This window comes from Papaver somniferum, chromosome 10 (assembly GCF_003573695.1).
Source record: "Papaver somniferum cultivar HN1 chromosome 10, ASM357369v1, whole genome shotgun sequence".
Lineage (NCBI taxonomy): Eukaryota > Viridiplantae > Streptophyta > Magnoliopsida > Ranunculales > Papaveraceae > Papaver > Papaver somniferum.
The window spans coordinates 14,369,070-14,382,103 of record NC_039367.1 but is presented as its reverse complement, the minus strand read 5'-3'; positions in this window follow the sequence as shown (position 1 = coordinate 14,382,103).

The window sequence follows — 13,034 nt, the reverse complement described above, 5'->3', positions numbered from 1 at the left end:
CCCCCCCCCCCCTCAAACTATAGATGGCCTGGAAGACATATTGAGTTTGGATATCAAGAACTGAAGACGAGCAGAATGATGTGATTTGTAAAGAGATCGGTTGTTTGAAGTTGTGACTTGAAAAATGGCACCACAATAGTTCCTTGCTTAAAATGATATCGTATGAAGTGACAATCAATTTCGATATGCTTAGTGCGCTCATGGAAAACATCATCATGAGTAATGTGAATGACAGCTTTGTTATTGTAGAAAAGAGGTGTGCATTTAGAAACTAGAACTCCCATGTCACCAAGAACTCATTGTAACTAAAAATTCTCAGATGTAGTGTGAGTGAGACCTCGATATTCAGGTTCAGCACTTGAAAGGGAAACTACTGTTTGTTTCTTACTTCACCATGTAATAAGAGAATCACCAAGAAACATACAATAACCTGTGGTGGAACGATGACTTGTAACATCACCTGCCCAATCATAATATCCACGAATACGGAGATCTGATATAGACGATAAATGTAATCCTTGACATAAAGTACCTTTGATGTAGCATAAAATCCGAAGAACCGCAGCAAAGTGTGTTGATCTTGGAGATGGCATGAACGGGCTGACAATATGAACTGCATGACTGATGTCTGGTCATGTAATGGTAATATAGTTAAGACTGCCTACTAGTTGGCGATACAACGTAGGATTGGAAAATGTTTGTGCATCAATAAAATTGAGTTTTACATTCATTTCAAGTGGCGCTTCGATAGTTTTATTGTCGGTTAAGCACGCTGAAGAATGTCAATAGCATACTTCACTTGAGAAATAAAGTATCCACTAGATGACTTATCAACTTCAATACCAAGAAAATATCTCACAAAACCAAGGTCTTTCATTTTAAAACAAGAGCTGAGATGATGCTTTAAAGCACTAATAACTTCCAAGTCATTACCTGTGATGAACATGTCATCAACATACAAGAGAAGAATGACCATTCCCCTTTCAGTCTTCCAGATGAACATGGATGAGTCATATGCACTTTGAGTGAATCCATATTGTAGAATAGCATTGGAGAATTTCTCAAACCAAGCACGAGGTGCTTGTTTAAGTTCATACAATGTTTTGCGATGTTTACACACCTGATTAGGAGAATGAGGTAATCCAGGTGGTGGTTGCATATAAACTTCTTATTGAAGGTTTACATGAAGAAATACATTTTTAACATCCATTTGATGAAGATCCCAGTTATGGGCAGAAGAAACAACAAGAAGAGTACATAGCGTGGTCATCTGAGCAACATGAGCAAATGTTTCTTCATAATCGATACCATACTCTTGAGTGTATCCTTGAGCAACTAGACGAGATTTATAACGCTATATTTTTCCATCTGAGGTAGTCTTTATTTTGTATACCCATTTACTTCCAAAATTTCCCGGATGTAGGTCTACCATATCCCATGTATTAGCTTTCTTATGTGCAGTCAGTTCTTCTCCCATAGAAGTTTCCCAGACTGGATTTGATGATGCTTCCCTATATGACTTAGGTTCATGAATAGGTAAGATAGTAGATAAATATCAATGATAATCAGAAAACTTAGCTGGTGGATTTGGACATGAGGGAAAAAAATAAATGCATCAGAAACTGTATTGGCGTCGGAAGAAGCAATCTTGGTACTTTGTAGAGGAGGCTCGGAGGTAGACGACGAAACTGCTGAAGGAGAAGCGGTAACAGGAATAAAGTAAGAAGTCCCAATAAAAGTATCAGGAACACTAACAGTTGTAGTTTCAGAGGAATCTTCAAGTATATGCATGTATGTGAAACTTTCATAAGATGATGACTTGTTATATTAAAAGAGACAAAAATGGTATCTTCTCCAAAAATGCAACATGACGAGAGATACAAAATTTCCGAATTTCTGGATTGTAGCACCAATATAATATTTGTTGAATACCGTACCCTAAGAAGACGCAAATAACATTCTTCTTACTAAATTTATTATGTTCTCGCTCTGGTATAAGTACAAAATTCTCTGCAACACCATTTTTTTGTGGAGTATTTGTACAAGATAACTGGAGTAAAGTACCTTCTGATTTTAGAAATTTTTTGAATGGGTCTAATATATACCCTCCTGCTTGATCGGCACAAAAGATCTTAATAGCTTTTGAAAATTGGGTATTCACCATGCTAGCAAGTTAACCTTATATTTTTAAGAACTCCGAACTTGAATGAACCATATATAATGGGAATAGTCATCGAAAAATGTAACATAGTATGAGGCTCCTCCTTTGGTTGGAATTGGTGGTCTCCCACAAACATCAGAATGAACAACGTTAAAAGGTGTTGCAGAAGAAGTTATGCTTTGACTGTTAGAGAGAGCATCTTGTTTTTCCAACTTACAAAAAATGCAATGGGTTCTTTATCTAATATTTTACTCCCTAACAAACTTTTATTGATCATGTAAGAAATACGAGGGAATGAAACGTGTCTTAATCGAGAATGACAAAACATAAAAGAAGATGAGCTAGGTGCAGATGCATCAAGAAAGGATATACCCGACTGTTTGAGGTATCTGTAATATGTCGAGGAGAAATAACTGACCAAATCTATGACCTATTCCAACTTATTATCTTGTTAAGCGATCTCGAGTAAGAAAACCATAAACTAGAGGTTCAATGTCAAAACCCGGAATACATAGTTGTCCTGGTGATATAAGATTCATTGTAAGTTTGGGAACAAGTAAAACATCTGAAATATTAATTTATTTTGCAACTTTGACTACACCAATATGACTAACATAAGACTTCTTTCATCTGTTGTATGGATCTCGGGTGAAGTAATTGGAACTAAATGTTCAAAATGACATGAATCATAAGTCATATGATTAGATGCTCCAGAATCAAGAAACCAACCAGTTGAAAATTTTGTTAAAGGAACCGAAAGAATGGAACAAACAGTAGAACAATCACCAACCGGTAGATTCTGTAAAATCATATTTTGTATATCAACTATGCTGGTTGTAGTAAAACCGGAAGAATTGAAGTACGTAGCTGGTCGGATGTAGTCACTTGGAACTGACGGAGCTCGATTGACAGCATACATGGTGGATATAACTCACGAAAATGAATTCTCGTTGATGATAATAAAACCTCCTTTTAAAAAATTATCTCTATGACAACATTAACAAACAATATTTTGACCCTGAACTTCCGCTGCACACTAAAATATGACAACCAAACTTGACATACCAACGCTTGGTGGGTTCAACCGAGCTATGCTCTAACACAAGCATATCACACTTTATCTTCAATTGTCGAGAAAGGCATGTACATCAAGGTACAATTATTCCCTTATGACTGACTAGTTAAAGATGAGAGCTAGTAAGAGGTAGGATGTTTTTATAGGCGACTGTTATCTAGATAAGTTACTTACTCCTCGATCTTTCCCCACAAGCCATTGAGATATTTTGGTACTACATTTTTGTCCCTTTTTTAGAGGTTTATTCGAAGAGAAATCCTTAAGAAATTATTTTTTTAGCTTTTTCAATGGAATATGTGTGAGGATAAATGTCCAAGTCCACATACGATATATCTATTTTATCTAAAATCTTTTTCCAACCCTAACTTATTTAATCAATTTACAAATGATGTGTCTTGATTTTGGATTGACATCCTAGTTATATTTTAATTAATTAAATTGATTTTAATATATCAAATAACCATTTTAGTTTGATATAAGCATTTAATTATTTTGGTTTTTGGTTTTTATAAGCTTACTGAAATTGATATAACGAGTGATTTAGAATCTTAGATCCCGAATTCTTCTATGGTTTACTAGTATGTTTTATAAATGATAATACATAATTGATATTTGATAGTTGTTGATATTTTGATTGTCCTATATAACAATGCATACCAGTAGAGTGATAATTTCCTATTGATATTATTGAATTGATAAGAGCATTTTTTTTCCATTTAAGTTTTCTTGTCTGAGCTTTTTTCTTGCTTTATTACATTTATGTACATAACTACCTAGAGCGAGAAAAGAAACATCACGGGTTCTAAAGTAAAAAATATGTAGATGGTCGTTATATACTTCAATATGCTTCTAGAAGAATCTTAGCCTCTGATTTTTCTCCGTAGGAAATTGTTAGAATCTGCTTGTTTTCGTTTCTGATGCAAAAGTACCCAACTTCTCAATGGGTCGGAGGTTCTGAGCCTCACTCTAAAAATTAATGGTCACTCTAAAAATTAAAAGCAAGCACAAAATTATCCTGTGAAAGCACATAAATCAAAACATTCACATCCAAAATTGTACTCAAAACTGAAAAACTAACCTTTGACTTCCTTATTAGAATTGTGACTAACTAGGTTGTTCTTAAGTTTATTAGTATTAGCCATATGAGCTCTTCTACTTTGTTAAATTTCTTCAGTAAGCTTGTCTTTAATTGAAGTATTATAATGTTTACCTTGTCCAAAAGAACTTGGTTTAGTCTCAACCCATTTCCTCATACCTTCAAATGGTATAATAATACTTTCTTCATTGTCATCCTCTTCTTCTTCATCATCATCAATAAACCCTTCTACATCCAGTGCTAAAGTTTGATTCGTATTACTCTTTCTAGGTTTCCTCGAAGCTTTAATTTAGAACCCATTTCGATACTATGATGAAGATGAAGAGGCATTAGATCAAAAAGAGAGTGAAGAAAAGAAGGTAGTTGTAAGAGTTCTGTTTGGAAGCGAATGAGAGAAAATTATTGAATTGTGGGGAATTGAAGTTATTGTGGAGATTGAATTTATGAAATTATTTTATTTTACACAAAACTTTCGGTTTAACATTTTCCATGTCTTCTTTTTCAGTCAAATTCTCTTATTGTGGTGACTATTATCTTCAATTTATGAAATAAAGAAACATTTGCAGCTAAAAAAAATGTATGAAACATGAGTAACATGATCATTTCACCAAGTAACTCCATCTAGTCACTGAAACAAAAAAAAAACTCGTAACTTAACATGCTAGAACTACAACTTGCAGATAGAAAATGTGAAAAAGCGGGGGTCTAACAACCACACCCAATATTACGTTCGGCAATCTGTATGGACCAGCTCTCATATAATTTCTCGAGAATCAACTAGACAGTCAGACTCACTCAAGGAAATATATCCAAGAGTTGTATATCTATTTCTCAATACAATCTTCAAGAACAGATAGGAATCTGTGAACCCGATTGATGTGAGAAATAACTTGAACAGTATCAAAAACAAATGTTCAAGTGTCAATAAATTACTACCCAACAAACAAGGTCGGATTTCCCAATTGATTGAACTATGCACAACCTGTGATATTTCAATTATAAAGATAAATAATATAATGCAGATAATAAATAACACAAACACCAGATATTTTGTTAACGAGGAAACCGCAAATGCAGAAAAACCCCGGGACCTAGTCCAAAATAAAGACACACTGATTATAAGTTGTTACACAAATTTCCTACTACCTAGTCAAACTAGATGTAATACTTGGTTCAGCTATATTCAAGCACTTTTAGAACTCCTATCAGGACACCGGTTCTCTTTAGGAATTCTTCTCTTAAATATTCTAGCAGAACACAAATTTTCTTTAGAAGTTACTCTCGAAAATCTTTTGGCAGAACATAGTTTTCTTTAGAAGCACTCTCAAAAATATTCTAGCAGAATTTTGGTTCTCTTTAGAAGATGCAATAACACGTTGATACTTTTCGATCTTTTGTTTTCAAAAAGTACCGGTTTGATTTCCCTTTAGATGTGAATCAAGGTTTTGAAGATCTTGTGTTTGTTTTGAGAAAACAATTATTAGGTAAAAGTAATATCAAAACAAACTTGTAGATTATGGTTTATTATACTCTTAAAATATGGAAGAGAAACCTAATTATTCTACAACAAGAAAAACTAGAATTGATCTAGAGATATCTTGTTTAAAAATTCTTAAGGGTTTTTATGATATACCTTAATCGAAGTTTTTTTTCTAGTTATGATTTCGACTAACAAGTGTCGGTATACGATCGAGAACTGAAATCTATCAAAACTTAGGGTTTATGATCAACAACCCTATGAATGGTCTTATATTAGAAGAGGAGACCTTAGAATAGACAAGAGGTGAAAAACCTAGATTACAAGTTCTGTAACAATCACGAAGATTATTATCAACTCGGATTTGCGATCCCCAAGACAAAGATTTTTATCTCACTCTTGTTCACGAAGAACATAAGACATGGAAAACAACTTTATGAACCTTACACCAATTTTGCAAGGGATGAAAAATGTGGAATTCACGAACCCTTTATTTATACTGAACAAGGTAGCTTGAAAGCTAAGCAAGGGTAAGCTATTTTCCTTTTACAAGACTCTCCTAATTTTGGGAGTCTTTCCTAAGTTACAATATTCTTGCATATGTAAATAATTAAATAATTAATTACTTTACCATAAATCGTATTTATGTGAATAAATCAGAATTTAACCTAAGAAGGAAATCTAAAATATCACAAACACTTTAATATGGTAATCAAATATGTTTGGAGTAATAGTCATCTTGCCTAGATAAGGAAACATCAAAAACTTGACTAAAAAAGGCCTCTATTCACGTTTTTGGGCTCAAGTCCGTGAACCGTTACACACAGTTCGTGGATTGTTTCTTACTAACGAACTGCAATAGTTTCAGCAACGCTTATAACTATTGCTTTTATTAATCACTCATAACTTCATCGTTATGACTTGGAATTGAGTGATTCTTGGCTCGTTGAATCCGTAAGCTCATTCACTATAACATGACAACATTTTCGGGTTATTGTCACAAAAGTCGTGTCTCAAATAACCTCGAGTATATATACATAAATGTATATTTACCGTCATAGGAATTGTTCCATAGAGTGAGCATTTGTTTCGACAGATTAGAAAGGTGGACTTGAACAAGAATCCAAATGAAATCAATCACCACATACCTTTGTTGATGAAGTCCTTGTTGATGTCTTCCTGTCTTCAATCTTAATCCTTGAAGGATTGCATCGATTCTACTTCTTAGACCTAATCTTGTCTGAAACTAACTTTAGTATACTAAATCAAGAATGTGTTTTGGCAAATAAATTTGACAACTAACTTGACATACCAATGCTAGTGGGTTCAACCGAGCAATGCTCTAACAATCTCCCCCTTTGTCAGTTTTAATGACAAAACCATTTTACATATGGATCTAAATAAATAAAAGCATTACAGCTCCAAAATCCATCATGCTTGATTTCCTTGGTTCTTCAACTTCTTCAACTATGCGTGTGTTCATCCTGTACTTATTTAAGATCCATATCATAGTATTATTATAGAAAATCAAAGTCCATTTGTATCATAATTTCGAAATAATACTATGGTGATATGTATCACTCCCCCTTAGTCAATACTTCCATCTCACAGTGAAAACTACTCCCCCTTACATAATGATCCGTAAACCATATGTATGTAGTGTGAACTACTAAATAATTCTCCCCATTTTTGTCAATATAAATTGGAAAAAGTACGAAAACTACGTGATCATATTTAAATTCTCAAAGATATAATTCATGACTAAAAGAGAACATATCAAGTTTTATTTTAGATGATGTCACAGAGTCTAAACTTAGTGTCTTCATCAATGAGTCTATTAAGATACAAGTAACCCCTACATGTTCCAAAATCACTTCTCCCTACAAAGATATAACAATTAAGCACAAGTTTAAAAAGAACTCTCCCCACGTCATTCCCAAAAGAACAACACGAGTGACCTTACTCCAGGGAGAAGGATTTATATAAATTGGATTTTAGAACTCCCACAAGGATATATGAGCTAAGAATCAATCATTGAAAGTCTCTCATGAGATCGTGTTACTAAAAAATTAGAACTATCTGATGGTAAACAAACAATACACAATATGTAATCATGAGAATAAAATATTGTGATCATCTTTGTTAGAGCATAGATCGGTTGAACCCACCAAGTGTTGGTATGTCAAGTTTGGTTGTCATATTTTAGTGAATCAAAACTCATTTTAAGAGTTGCTTGATTATGTACTAGAGTCAACTTTGTATAGGTTAGCTTGAAAGTATTAGGATATGAGACATTACAAGTATTGTGAAGACTTGAAAAAGTGAATAAGTAAGAAGCTACAATGACAGCATCATCCTTCCACTTGAGGTTAGTGATATTTGACTTGAACTGTTTCGTTCCCTAACGTATCTTTCAAGTCGTGCATATTGAAAGCGAAACTGGGTAGCATGTTTGAACTCTAGATAGACATAATATTAAGGAATACAATATGAATTTTATTGCTTATCATTAAACTTTGTAGATAAGACATCGACATAATCGTTTAAATGCTATTGTGATTATGTATGGATATGAGGTGAGGATTTCATCATAGGAAACAATCTTTTTACATGTGTTTTAAGGAAGTAAGTTCATAAACTTGTTTATGAATCGAAAAGGAAATCGCCATGCGTTATTGGGATTGTTATTCATTGCATATCTTGTGAACATCCAATATGTATGATTTAGTATAACCGCTCACGACTTGTTTGTGTTCTTGGTAAAACTATTCACAAAGGCCTGACTTATGTATTGGCATGACTTTTATTAGTAAAACTGATCTTAAGTAATCACCTGAGATGGTATGATCGAGTTTGTGATTTGTTAAACCGAATCTGGGTAAAGGGTAACCGATCCTATGAAGAGGTGCAACACATCACAAAGGGGAGACGATCCTTGTATGAGGTGAAGCAAGTTTTTAGCAGAAAGGGGAACGGATCCTAGTACCTAGTCAACCGAATTTTGGAAAGCTGGTGTGACTATGCACAATACTCACATGGAGGTAGAACCGAAACTTGTTTTGGTAGAACCGTTAAACCCATGATTTGTGATTGAGTGTTTCTTAATCAATCGCATAGTTCTTGAAAGTCAGATGAACCAATTCTAAACTTGTTTGGAAGTGTGGCAAATCGGTTTCAAGGTTATAAGTATGAAAGAGGACTTACAAAGTAAGGATGTCGGCATACTTTTAACACGTACAGTAATGTTTATCATTTGTTGTTCCAAGTTATTCCTTAATAGCTACAGGAAGAAAATCCCATGATCGAAATATAAATAAGTTAAAGATCTTTTAATTAAGGTTGTTAATTTTATTTTAGGAAAATGAGAATTAGTAATGTGCATTTACTAGTTGAGAGTTTCCAAAGAGATTTTCGGTCACTATTTTGGACAGAGCATTTCCAAGAATTATGAAAACCGAATTTGGAATATATTGAATATCTTTGAGAATATTTTCGGTTTTGGAAATTCCTTGGTGTCCAAACTTCGTTGTCTATAAATACTTAAAGTTTGCACTTCTATCAAACTAATCCTTCGTGACAGCAAATTTCCTCGCTAATTAGGCGAAATCTCTTACGGCCGCTCAATTTAAAGTCTTCTTTGGGATTGAGAATCTCTACGAGTACCGTTGGTGGGAAACTAGATAATTGTTATTTATCTTGTGTTTTCGATTGATTTGATTGACTAACAGTGGTTGAACTTTGATTGCACCTAGTTTGTTTATGCTTGAGAATCTTTTCTTCTAATATAAGATTCACTCAAACTAGATCGAAGTTTCGACAGGGATCTTTAAACTGTTGTTAGTGCTAAAGACGATCTTGTGATAATCCATTGTTAACAGACTTCGTTCTGTGCGTGATTGATCACAAGAGATTCAAGTTGTTGTGTGCAGTGTTTATTGAAGATCTAAGAAGATTTCAAGACAAACAAGATATTGAAGATTTCTGATTTGGGTTCATAATCTTTGGTGTGCACAATACTTGTTTCGGTATAAGAGGATCCAACTATAATCGGTTTATCCTTGTGGTAGATTGGATTTATTAGTTGTGTAGATTGGCATCAATACAATTCTTGGTGATTAAAAGTATTGATTGAAAAATTTTAACAATTACTTCGATGATTGAACATAAGATAGATCTAAGAACCTGACGAAGGAGTTTATGTTAAGATAAACAGAAGAGCCTTTGTCTGACTCATATCACTTGGTTTAAGGGAGTTGATACCAAACAAATTTGTTGTTCCTTTACTGTTTGGAATACGATCCAAAGGGATTTTTCCAAGTACGTGACTTATTCATAAGTTGGAGGCGTGGGAATACAGACAGAACTAGGTGAACTATAGGTTTAGTTGCTTTGTCTCAACTATACGAAGTTGGTTTAATTTTGTGTATCGGCTTAATCCTGAGAGTATTCAATTCTGGACACGGTCCCGGGGTTTTTCTGCATTTGGTTCTAAAGAACTTACGGTGTCTCAAAGTGCAGATCACTATAGTGGTCCCAAATTCCCCTCTCCCTATAAATGAGAAAATGGTATTTTGGATGGTCTTCATTTCCTATAGTGCACGCTTTTCTGGATGTGATCCAAGAGAGAATGCACTCTGTGATATTCACGAAGATGTTGTATGATCTAGATTACAGTTTGATGCGCATCCATCTTTATGTTGTTAAAGATGAACTGACATATATCTTTTCATATAAACCAGAAACCAGTAGCACACGTGCTTGTCCCAAGCAGTGTATTGGTAGTGTTACTAAACCAATTGCTTGTCCATTCTCAAAGATGGTGAGAGATTGGAAGACTGCATGATTTTGGCCACAAATATGAGCCAGGATAAGTTTGTAAGAATACAAGCTCCACTATTCATATGTTGTATCTGGGCTTTGTTCGGAAACTAAGAAACCTATTTTCGAAGTTCCCAAAAATATTTTCATTAATACCAATTCCGAAGATAAGATATTCTCTATATTATTTCGATATTATTAGCACACAATGTTGTAATAAAATCTACAAATATGTTTTCAACTAATATATGAGAAATACTACTAATATGACAACTAATATTAGCTAGTGAAAATCCATGTAATTGCTAATTATGTGCAAACTTTTGGAGAAGGAAAATACATCAATATTGATTCCAAACTTGCATTCAAGAATGTGTCTCACAATATTAATTACTATCTTAAACTTAAGTACCCAAGGAATAAATTTGAACAATTATATATTTTGAGTTAAATATGTATTCAATATTTTATGGCGTATGATTCCTTCAGACGTGCCAAATTTATAAAATCTGTAAAATATTAAATTTAAAATGTAGATTTCGAAAATGCAAATCTAGGATCAATCCATGGATAAATAGATAAGATACTGAATATTTTTGGAATTCATGGGTAAAACCAACCGCTGGTTGGCATGTATTATACTGGAGTGTAATCCTTGGATGCTATCTTCTGGATTCCACAAAGTCGTCTTGAGTTTGTATGGTCGTTAACTAATTCTCTTGCCTTTATAGCAAGCGTTATATGTGATGAGAATTCTTATTCAAAATGAATAAGTATGATCAAATTTGATCGCCGGTAACCAATCCTGCAACGAGCATCTTCTGGGAGTTTCTCTCTCCTCAAAAGAAAGCGATTTTCCTTTGGAAGCTCAACCTCTTAATCGTTTTTATCCATGCAATTGATTCAGTTTAAGAGTATGCTAACTGATTTTCTTCGCTGTCAAAGGACGGGTCTATGATCCTTCCTCTTTGGGCCGAGATCTATTGATTAGTGGAGCTTTTTTTTTGGTTTCTTTTCTTTTAGCATTTCTTTTATGGCTTATGCTACTTTAAAATCAAAATCTTTCGATTCGTCTTGGATAACAAGAGGTGGATTAAAAGAGTTGAAGATCAAGGAAAGATATAAGAGTCGTCAAAGTTAGATTTTCATCCCTCATGAGTCTATTACTTGGATTAAGTCTCTCACTCTGAAAGTTGTTACTTTTTTGGGTAAGAAGCCACAAAAATGGACGCAAAGGTTTAATCAGATAGTTCTACTGATTGAAATGTGTTCTAATGATAAAGGTGATTTCTAAAATTCGAACTGGATTCACGTTTCAGCTTCATCTGTATACTCAATGGTAAGGATGGATCAATTTGGAGATTTTTCTGGACATCTTTGTTACCTCAGACAAATCCAAAAAGAGACTTTACTCTGAAAAAAATGAATTTCCAAGTTTAGACGTCCTCAAAGAAGATTATTCACATCCTCTCGGGATTGCTGTTGAAACCAAAGGATCTCATTTTGGATGGAATCATATCGACAAGGGTTTGAATAAACATTTTCAGTGGTCGGGAAGCTTGAACCTCAGAAGTATCAACTCTCATCTAGCTTTTTTTGAGGCAAAAAATGCTTCAACACATGATCTTTTCAAGGAAGAACAATTTTTATCTTTGGGTAAAGCAAAGATATCCATCAAACAATGGAAATCAGAAGAGTTAATTAAATATTCATATTACGGATATCACTGGATTGGTATTAGAGGTTTATCTTTTCTTCATTGGGATATTAAAAACCTAGAAGACATATGTTTTCCTTGGGGACGGGTAATGGAGATTCACAAAACGTCAAGTTATTTTTCGAAACTTAACAGTTGTAAGATTAAGATCCATGCTGATCTTCGTAAAATCCCAGCAGCCATTTTTTTCGATGGTAGTTGGTTGAGTATCGAATGGATCCACGACTGTAATGATAGTTTCGTAAAACAGCAGCATATTGTCATTCCAACAATAAAATCAAAAGTGGTAATTCTTGATCATCTGATTAATCATGATCAAGATCATTGAGATTCTGTCATGCATGAAGACCCCACATCTACGCAGTCAACCTCTTAAGATCAAACTGATCAAGGAGATTCATCTGTGCATACTGAATATATGTCGAGGAATAAGACCCAAAATAATTCTCATTCAAATTCAAAATCTTCTAACTCACCGCTAAAAAGGTTAGAAAAAGTGTGGAGAATGGTATCTCACCTCCAGTTAAGGGTACCCAATCTAAAAATTCTGGACATTCTTCGGATGCTTCTGGGCCTTCTACTAATGACTCAAATCCTTCTATAGATGAAGAAGTTACAATTCCATGGGTCGTAGTAAGAAGAAAAAAGGCGGGTCGAAATATGAGCCTGATGGGGGGGGGGGGGGGGGGG